This window comes from Saimiri boliviensis, chromosome X (assembly GCF_048565385.1).
Source record: "Saimiri boliviensis isolate mSaiBol1 chromosome X, mSaiBol1.pri, whole genome shotgun sequence".
In the NCBI taxonomy this organism is placed as follows: domain Eukaryota; kingdom Metazoa; phylum Chordata; class Mammalia; order Primates; family Cebidae; genus Saimiri; species Saimiri boliviensis.
Window position 1 is genome coordinate 76,026,598 of NC_133470.1, and position 10,861 is coordinate 76,037,458.

A 10,861-nucleotide genomic window follows, 5' to 3' on the forward strand; every position below is an offset into this window, starting at 1 on the left:
ATCACTTCATGGAGGCAATGTCCATCATTCCAGTGATGGAGGCATCAAAAACTCAGGCATCACCACTATTCAGTATACCCATGTAACAAAATTGCACCTGTACTTCATAAATCTATACAAATATTAAAAAATGAGATGTGGACAAGAAAGGAGATAATTAATGGCATTATCCGATACAATTGCTTTCTCTGTGATGGGAATGTATAATATATAATCTTCAATCATTAAAAACAACAATAAAGAGGAAAATAGCTTGGGAACAGGGGGCTAATAAAATACATAATCTTTTAAAGAAGCAGTGAATAGATGAAGGAGTTGCATGAAGCAGCGAGATTTTGCTATTTTTTCTTTTTCTTTTTTCTTTTTTTTTTTTTTTTTTTTTGAGACAGAGTCTCTCTGTCGCCCAGGCTGAAGTGCAGTGGTGTGATCTCGGTTCACTGCAACCTACACCTTCTGGGTTCCAGTGATTTTCCTGCCTCAGCATCCCAAGTAGCTGTGACTACAGGCATGTGCCAACATGCCTGGCTAATTTTTAAATTTTTTAGTAGAGACAGGGTTTCACCATATTGCCAGGCTGGTCTCGAACGCCAGACCTCGTGATCTACCCACCTCAGCCTCTCAAAGTGCTGGGATTACAGGCATGAGCCACCATGCCTGTCCATTTTTATAAAGGGTTGGTGAAACCCTGATGTTATATTGCTGAATGTCTTCAGTGCCAAATCAAATATTTGAATAAAGGCATTCTATTAATCATTTAATTCAACTCTAATTGCTCACGAATAATTTCCTCTCCGTTTTTGTAGTTGTTATTCACCAGCAAGTAAATAGCTGACATTGAGTTGACTGGTAGTCAATATTATTATTATTATTATTTACAAAGTAACCACTTATCGTTCTCAATTCTTGCTTCACTTTCATGGGTAGATAAAATTTGGACAAATTCTGACCTTCTCTTTGTATTGCATACAGCATTTCTGTATCTCACTGCTCATGAGTAAGTGTCACTTAGTCACTGTTCCTGACTAAGCTCTGTTTTTTTTTTTAATGACACTTTTCCTTGCTTTAATATTTGTTGTCTTTTTCTGCTTTTGAAATGGGCTCTCAATTACAAAATACCAAACTACACTCAAAAGAGGGCATAGAAAAAGCCAGCCATTGGTGTAGCATGCAGAAGCCCACAAGTAAGGACAGATAGCAGCGGCAGGTGGCGACAGGTGGGAGGTGATGAAAGCAGTGGTTACAAATGTCCGCAGGAAGCTAAAACTATCCAACAGGTTGTGCCCTAATGTTAGCACACGTTAGACTAGTTACCACCTGGCCTGGTGGCCTCAGTGTGTTTGGGTTCAGATTCAACACAGCAATACGGTTTCTTCCATTTAAGAGTTCTTGGCTTGCACCGATCACAGCATGATTGGAGGGTACTGGACCAGTCTTGTTAGTTTTTCCAAATGCTGTTGTAGACCTGATAGATGTATTGAGAGACTTCAGGAGCTCTACACTTCAGTGACAGTGTATAATTGGAGTTTCCAGGCTGGATATGTAGCTCGGCCAAAATCCAAATGCCATTAGTGAGCTTCGGGGATTGGTATAACATATCCTGCCCTTCCACATTCCTCTTGGCAATAGTATAAACATTGTTGTTTTGCAACTTGCTGGAAACAATGTCAGCATTTAAACGACATTCCTTAATCTGAAACTGAAGTTCATTTTTATTGGGAATATCCTTCCATGTTGCAAGAAAGACCTGGCACTCCATTTTGCCATCTTCTACAAAAAGCACCTTGAGTGGAATGAGCCAGCTGAAGTAGAAGACTTGGAGATTGTTTTTCACAGCCACCTGCAGGTTATTCAGGTTCCATCTTCGTGACGGGGCCCACGGTGTTGAGAGGCAGGGAGACATCAATGCTCTGGTTTGGCATCAGTGGTGTATGGATGGTCAAGAGGCATGCTGGGGATGACACCAAAGCTATTCTTGTTAAACTGGATTGCAAAATCTATCATATGCTGCAGAGCTTTACTGGTGAGTTCACTTCCATACAGATGTGTCCTTGGCGGTGGGTAAACGTTCCTGAAATCTCCAAGCCTTTAGCCTTTACTGCAGGTAGCCAGACAGCCTTAGGAGCCCCATATCCACCAGATGCCATGCCTATCCCCGTAGAGAATTCAAACAGGTCATTTGGTCCACTGCTGACGACAGCAGGTGTAGGTGAAGGAGCAGGCACTGATGATGGGATAAAGGACTGTCCCACTGCCGGCCTTCCTCCAATGCTCCTGCCAAGGTCACTGCCAAGCAGACTATCTAGTCCTCCTAGGAGATCCACTGCTCCCATCTGCATGGAAGATACCTGTGGCACATTGACTGGGGGACTGAGGTCAAGGTTTCAAAGATCCCCCAGAAGATCACCTTGAGAAGGGATAACCTGAGGCTGTTCCAAGTTGATTGCGGTGGTGGTGCCAACAGGGCTGTCACCTGCATCAGTGCTCCCATGATGAATTGGCAAGTGTTTATGATGGATTCCATGATTTCCTTCCACAAAAGCATTGGGAGGCTTATGATACACAGAGGCCAAAGAACCAAGGTGGCAGATTAGCTCATCCAGCAGAGTTGGCTCAATAAGGTCTGTCTCCTCAGAGATCAGTGGCTTCTCAGACAAGACTACTTCTTTAGCTGTGACCGGGTCAGTTGAGAGAAGAGGCCAATAAATATCGCCCTGGTCTCGAAGGTCAGGATTATCAGAATACTGTGTTGTTAAACTCAAGACCTGCTGGACTAGCTCCTGTGTTTCTGATGGTTTCTTGACTATGGCAGTAAGCAGAGTGAGCTGCACCTGGGTGCTTTCATCGTGAAAACCCTCCAGGAAGCTGTCTAGTAACTCATCTGCATTCTCAGTTCTTTCAGTATATTCTCCCACAATCCAAATCGTAGCTGCTCGAGCATCTGGCTCATCTAGCAAGTCTAAGTTCTCACATAGAGTGGCAATGATACTTTCTTTTTTTTTTTTTTTTTCTTTTTTTTTTTTTTTCTTTTTTTTCTTTTTTTATTGCATTTTAGGTTTTGGGGTACATGTGATGAACATGCAAGATTGTTGCATAGGTACACACATGGCAGTGTGCTTTGCTGCCTTCCGTCCCCTCACCTGTATCTGTCATTTCTCCCCATGCTATCTCTTCCCACCTCCCCACCCCCCGCCCCTCCCCCATTTCCCCCCAACAGACCCCAGTGTGTAGTGCTCCCCTCCCTGTGTCCATGTGTTCTCATTGTTCAACACCCGCCTATGAGCGAGAATATACGGTGTTTGATTTTCTGCTCTTGTGTCAGTTTGCTGAGAATGATGGTTTCCAGGTTCATCCATGTCCCTATAAAGGACGTGAGCTCATCGTTTTTGATGGCTGCATAATATTCCATGGTGTATATGTACCACATTTTCCCTATCCAGTCTATCATCGTTGGGCATTTGGGTTGGTTCCAGGTCTTTGCTATTGTAAACAGTGCTGCAATGAACATTCGTGTGCACGTGTCCTTGTAGTAGAATGATTTATAATCCTTTGGATATATACCCAGTAATGGGATTGCTGGGTCAAATGGGATTTCTATTTTTAGGTCCTTGAGGAATCGCCACACTGTCTTCCACAATGGTTGAATTAATTTACATTCCCACCAACAGTGTAAAAGTGTTCCTATTTCTCCACATCCTCTCCAGCATCTGTTGTTTCCCGATTTTTTAATGATCGCCATTCTAACTGGTGTGAGATGGTATCTCAATGTGGTTTTGATTTGCATTTCTCTGATGACCAGTGATGATGAGCATTTTTTCATATGTTTGTTGGCCTCCTGTATGTCTTCTTTTGTAAAGTATCTGTTCATATCCTTTGCCCATTTTTGAATGGGCTTGTTTGTTTTTTTCTTGTAGATCTGCTTTAGTTCTTTGTAAATTCTGGATATCAGCCCCTTGTCAGATGGGTAGACTGCAAAAATTTTTTCCCATTCTGTTGGTTGCCGATTCACTCTACTGACTGTTTCTTTTGCCGTGCAGAAGCTGTGGAGTTTGATTAGGTCCCATTTGTCTATTTTGGCTTTTGTTGCCATTGCTTTTGGCGTTTTGGTCATGAAGTCCTTGCCTACACCTATGTCCTGAATGGTTTTGCCTAGATTTTCTTCTAAGGTTTTTATGGTATTAGGTCTGATGTTTAAGTCTTTAATCCATCTGGAGTTAATTTTGGTGTAAGGTGTCAGGAAGGGGTCCTGTTTCTGCTTTCTGCACATGGCTAGCCAGTTTTCCCAACACCATTTATTAAACAGGGAGTCCTTTCCCCATTGCTTGTTTTTGTCAGGTTTGTCGAAGATCAGATGGTTGTGGGTATGTTGTATTTCCTGTGAGGCCTCTGTTCTGTTCCATTGGTCTATATCTCTGTTTTGGTACCAGTACCATGCTGTTTTGATTACTGTAGCCTTGTAGTATAGTTTGAAGTCCGGTAGTGTGATGCCTCCCGCTTTGTTCTTTTTGCTTAGAATTGACTTGGCTATGCGGGCTCTCTTTTGGTTCCATATGAAGTTTAAGGTGGTTTTTTCCAGTTCTGTGAAGAAGGTCATTGGTAGCTTGATGGGAATAGCGTTGAATCTGTAAATTACTTTGGGCAGTATGGCCATTTTCACGATGTTGATTCTTCCTAACCATGAACATGGAATGTTTCTCCATCTGTTTGTATCCTCTCTTATTTCGTTGAGCAATGGCTTGTAGTTCTCCTTGAAGAGGTCCTTTACGTTCCTTGTTAGTTGTATTCCTAGGTACTTTATTCTCTTTGTAGCAATTGTGAATGGCAGTTCGTTCTTGATTTGGCTCTCTTGAAGTCTATTACTGGTGTATAGGAATGCTTGTGATTTTTGCACGTTGATTTTGTATCCTGAGACTTTGCTGAAGTTGTTTATCAGTTTCAGGAGATTTTGGGCTGAGATGATGGGGTCTTCCAGATATACAATCATGTCATCTGCAAATAGAGACAATTTGATTTCCTCCTTTCCAATTTGGATACCCTTTATTTCTTTTTCTTGCCTGATTGCTCTGGCTAGAACTTCCAGTACTATATTGAATAGGAGTGGTGAGAGAGGGCATCCTTGTCTAGTGCCAGATTTCAAAGGGAATGCTTCCAGTTTTTGCCCATTCAGTATGATATTGGCTGTTGGTTTGTCGTAAATAGCTTTTATTGTTTTGAGATACGTTCCGTCAATACCTAGTTTATTGAGGGTTTTTAGCATAAAGCGTTGTTGAATCTTGTCAAAAGCCTTCTCTGCATCAATCGAGATAATCATGTGGTTTTTGTCTTTGGTTCTGTTTATGTGGTGAATTACGTTTATGGACTTGCGTATGTTGAACCAGCCTTGCATCCCCGGGATGAATCCTACTTGATCATGGTGGATGAGCTTTTTGATATGCTGTTGCAATCAGTTTGCCAGTATTTTATTGAAGATTTTTGCATCTATGTTCATCATGGATATTGGCCTGAAATTTTCTTTTCTTGTTGAGTCTCTGCCGGGTTTTGGTATCAGGATGATGTTTGTCTCGTAAAATGATTTGGGAAGGATTCCCTCTTTTTGGATTGTCTGGAATAGTTTCAGAAGGAATGGTATCAGCTCCTCCTTGTATGTCTGGTAGAATTCAGCTGTGAACCCATCTGGACCTGGGCTTTTTTTGGGTGGTAGGCTCTTTATTGCTGCCTCGACTTCAGACCATGTTATTGGTCTATTCAGGGTTTCGGCTTCTTCCAGGTTTAGGCTTGGGAGGTTGCAGGTGTCCAGGAATTTATCCATTTCTTCCAGGTTTACTAGTTTATGTGCATAGAGTTGTTTGTAATAATCTCTGATGATGGTTTGGATTTCTGTGGAATCTGTGGTGATATCCCCTTTATCGTTTTTTATTGCATCAATTTGGTTATTCTCTCTTTTCTTTTTTATTAATCTGGCTAGTGGTCTGTCTATTTTGTTGATCTTTTCAAAAAACCAGCTCCTGGATTTATTGATTTTTTGAAGAGTTTTTTGTGTCTCTATTTCCTTCAGTTCTGCTCTGATCTTAGTTATTTCCTGTCTTCTGCTAGGTTTTGAGTTTTTTTGATCTTGCTCCTCTAGCTCTTTCAATTTTGATGATAGGGTGTCAATTTTAGATCTCTCCTTTCTTCTCATGTGGGCACTCATTGCTATATATTTTCCTCTAGAGACTGCTTTAAATGTGTCCCAGAGATTCTGGTATGTTGTGTCTTTGTTCTCATTGGTTTCGAAGAACATCTTTATTTCCGCCTTCATTTCATTGTTTATCCAGTCAACATTCAAGAGCAAGTTGTTCAGTTTCCATGAAGCTGTGCGGTTCTGAGTTAGTTTCTGCATTCTGAGTTCTAACTCGATTGCACTGTGGTCTGAGAGACTGTTTGTTATGATTTCTGTTCTTTTGCATTTGCTGAGGAGTGATTTATTGCCAATTATGTGGTCAATTTTAGAGTAGGTGTGATGTGGTGCTGAGAAGAATGTATATTCTGTGGATTTGGGGTGGAGAGTTCTGTAAATGTCTATTAGGTTTGCTCGTTCCAGGTCTGTGTTCAGGTCCTGGATATCCTTGTTGATTTTCTGTCTGGTTGATCTGTCTAATATTGACAATGGGGTGTTAAAGTCTCCCACTATTATTGTGTGGGAGTCTAAGTCTCTTTGTAAGTCATTAAGAACTTGCCTTATGTATCTGGGTGCTCCTGTATTGGGTGCATATATATTTAGGATCGTTAGCTCTTCTTGTTGCAGTGATCCTTTTACCATTATGTAATGTCCTTCTTTGTCTCTTTTGATCTTTGTTGCTTTAAAGTCTATTTTATCAGAGATGAGAATTGCAACTCCTGCCTTTTTTTGCTCTCCATTTGCTTGGTAGATCTTCCTCCATCCCTTTATTTTGAGCCTTTGTGTATCCTTGCATGTAAGATGGGTTTCCTGGATACAGCACACTGATGGGTTTTGGCTTTTTATCCAATTTGCCAGTCTGTGTCTTTTGATTGGGGCATTTAGTCCATTGACATTTAGGGATAGTATTGTTATGTGTGAATTTGATGCTGTCATTTTGATGCTACCTGGCTGTTTTGTTGGTTAGTTGATGCAGATTCTTGATTGTGTTGCTGCTTTTTTACCATTTGGTGTGTTTTTGGAGTGGCTGGTACTGGTTGTTCCTTTATATGTGTAGAGCCTCTTTCAGGAGTTCTTGTAGAGCAGGTTTGGTGGTGATGAAATCTCTGAGTGCTTGCTTGTTCACAAAGGGTTTTATTTTTCCTTCACTTATGAAGCTGAGTTTGGCTGGATAGGAGATTCTGGGTTGAAAGTTCTTTTCTTTAAGGATGTTGAATATTGGCCCCCAGTCTCTTCTGGCTTGTAGGGTTTCTGCTGAGAGATCTGCTGTGAGTCTAATGGGCTTCCCTTTGTGGGTAACCCGACCTTTCTCTCTGGCTGCCCTTAGAATTTTCTCTTTCATTTCAACCCTGGTGAATCTGACGATTATGTGCCTTGGGGTTGCTCTTCTTGAGGAATATCTCTGTGGTGTTCTCTGTATTTCCTGGATTTGAATATTGGTCTGCCTTGCTAGGTTGGGGAAGTTTTCCTGGATAATATCCTGAAGAGTATTTTCCAGCTTGGATTCATTCTCTTCATCACATTCAGGTACACCTATCAGACGTAGATTAGGTCTTTTCACATAGTCCCACATTTCTTGAAGATTTTGTTCATTCCTTTTTGCGCTTTTTTCTCTGTTCTTGCCTTCTCTATTTATTTCATTGAGTTGGTCTTCGACCTCTGATATCCTTTCTTCTGCTTGGTCAATTTGGCTGTTGAAGCTTGTGCATGCTTCACGAAGTTCTCGTGTTGCGTTTTTCAGCTCCATCAATTCACTTATTCTCCTCTCTATGCTGTCCATTCTCGTCAGCAGTTCGTCCAATCTTTTTTCAAGGTTCCTATTTTCTTTGCGATGGGTTAGAACATGTTCTTTTAGCTCATTGTAGTTTCTTACTACCCATCTTCTGAAGTCTGATTCTGTCATTTCATCACCCTCCTTCTCCATCCGGTCTGGTTCCCTTGCTGGTGAGGAGTTGTGATCACTTTTAGGAGGAGAGGTGTTCTGGTTTCGGGAGTTTTCATCCTTTTTACGCTGGTTTCTACCCATTTTTGTGGGTTTATCCACCTGTTGTCTGTCTCTGTCCCAGGGAGTTGGAGCTTTATGAGTTTCCGTTGCACTACTGCCTTTTTTTGATTTTTTTTTTCAGGTCGGACCCGCCCAGCTAGCAGCACGCCTAGCCTCTGCCTGCCCGCAGGGGCTTTGCTGAGCTGCTGTGGGCTCCGCCCAGCTGCCCTGAGCTCTTCCCTGTAGTCCTTTTTATATGGGCGTAGTTAGAACTGTCTGGGCAATGGTGGCCCCGCCTCTGTTATGGCGGACTCTCTCTGTTGTGGCAGGTTGCCTCGGCAACGGCGGGTTGCCTCGGCAACGGCAGCCTGCCTCCGTAGCGGTGGAGAGTCTCAGTAATGGCGGAAGCCCCTCCCCCACGGAGCCGGACCGTCCCGGTTCAGCTGTGCTGGGTTTGAAGGGTTCAACCCAGAGGGTTTCCAATTACTGTTTTTGTTTTGGTTGTTGTTGGGGGTGGAGGGGTGGGACCAACTGAGCCTGATCACCTGGCTCCCTGACTCAGAGTCTTTTCTTTTAAGTTGAACGACCCCGCGTTCTGGTCGCTTGTTGAAAAGGCGCCGGGATCTCCCGTGCTGCGACTCACGGAGTCGGCTCGAACCGCGGCGCCGGCTCCTGGCGGATTTTTTGCCTAGGAATCTCCTGGCCTGACTCGCTATTTCAGATGAATGGGCTATTCTGCCGTCTCAAGGCTCTGCTCGCCAGCTAAGAGGGCTCCCAGACCAGTGGCTTTTTTACGGAGAACGGCAGCAACAGGGAGTGGTCACAGCAGCCGCGCGGGCGGAATCAGCCCCGCGGGGGCCAAAACAGCCGCACCGGCTGGGACTGCGACGCTGGCGACCCCTCTGCCTGGGTATCTCCTGGTCTGTGGGCAATAAGAGTTCGTCTGGAAATGCGGCGTCCACTCACCCTCTGCACTTTCACTGGGAGCTGAAGTCCTGAGCTGTTCTTAGGCGGCCATCTTGAAAGTCGGATCGGGATTAGCACTCCGAGTGGCAATGATACTTTCATACTTGTTGAGGTATTTGTAGAAGATGTCCCCGATGACAACAATCGCTTCCTGGACCACGTAATTCACGTTGGTCTAGATTAGATCAAGCAATGTGCTTACACAGCACTCTGCAGATTACTCCACCTTGATGGCACACCGTCCAATGGCCCGCACAGGTTTTCAAACAAAGTCAACATCTGCCTCTGTGGCATATTCCTTCAGTTCTGCCAGAACCTGAGCAATGTTGGCTTGAGATGCCAAACGGATCATGATGTTCAACTTCTCTAGTTTAACATAGATGGGATCATTGTACTTTACAAAGAAGGCTTTGATTTCCTGCTTCAAGGTTTCAGGCCTTATCTGGACAATTAAGTTGATGTTCCTCAGGGTGACTTACTGCACTTCTGGAGTCCCAGAAAGCCAAGTGACAAGTAGAGGGGCTAACTTCTTCAGCAGCATATTGCAGTAGTCAGAATCCTTAGGTAACAATTCTGGAAACTTCATTAGGACTTTGACCGTTGAAAGTACCACTGCTGAGTTGGTATGTGATAGCCGGGGAGTTACCTGCTCACAGATACCCTGAGCCTCCCAATCATCTTTAGGGTTGTAATTAGACAGGCAGTCCAGGATAAAAATGTGGCCCCATTCAGTGCACTTATTCAGGGCCCTTGGCAGCTTACTGATGTTCTGTGAGTTCAGATCTAGTAAGTTGCTGTTTTGGTGAGACTCACTGATTTCAGATAATGCTGCTACAGCATTAGCTACCACCATTGGATTTGAATCTGCTATGAGATCCCATAGAGAATCCAGAAATCCCTGATCTTCTACCATTTGGGCATTGATATCATGGAGTTTTGCCACACAGACTGCTGCTGTTTTCCGAACATATGGATCCTCATCCTTCAAGCACTTGTGGAGGGGCTCACAGAGATATTCTGTAATTTTGTCTACCCCGATGCACCCCATGGTTCTGACTGTCAAGGCTCGAATCAAAAGATTAGGATCTTCACAGTCCTTCATAAAGCTGTTCACAGCCATGATGGCCATGTCTGGCTGATTCGGCGTAGTTCATCAAGTAGTGATACACAAGCTTCTTTAGTTCCAGATTATCAGTCTGCATACAGTTTACTACGTCTGGAAAGAGACAGCTAACATCCTTCCCCACAGTCATAGCAGCAATCAATTTCTTCACAGCCTCCTTTTCCTTTTCTTTCTTTTCATTTTTGAGTTCAGCTTTTAGTTCAAATATTTCTCCTTTTTTCTTGGTTGTGAAATACTTGGGGTCAGTCATGACTTTGGATCTTTAATGAGCACCTGGCGCGGAGGTGAAGGTGAGGGTGGGCGTGGCGGCAGCAGCCAGAGAGCACAGCCTGGGTGGTGGTGTAATGGTTTGTTTCCTGCTTTTTTTTTTTTTTTTTTTTTTTTAAATCTTGCCCAAATTCCTATTTAAGGGGTCTAGGGAGTGATGCCCTACAAGCCATGAATTATCATCAGATGGGTTTTATTTGACCCTATATATTGCAACATACTTTCCTTTCTGACTCGAACATAGCATTATGAGACAAGGAAAGAAAATCAACATATTTCACGCCAAAATAGATTTCCTTGCCATACCTTGAAATTGCCCTGCAAAGTCTCTTGTGGAAAAAAAATCCACATTCTATGGAGAATTCCC

General features: G+C 43.2%; 1 pseudogene; it reads right to left on the minus strand.

The window, feature by feature from the left end:
- Nucleotides 1-1,407: 1,407 nt before the first annotated feature.
- Nucleotides 1,408-10,497, minus strand: LOC101041160 (AP-1 complex subunit beta-1-like; annotated as a pseudogene).
- Nucleotides 10,498-10,861: the final 364 nt, after the last annotated feature.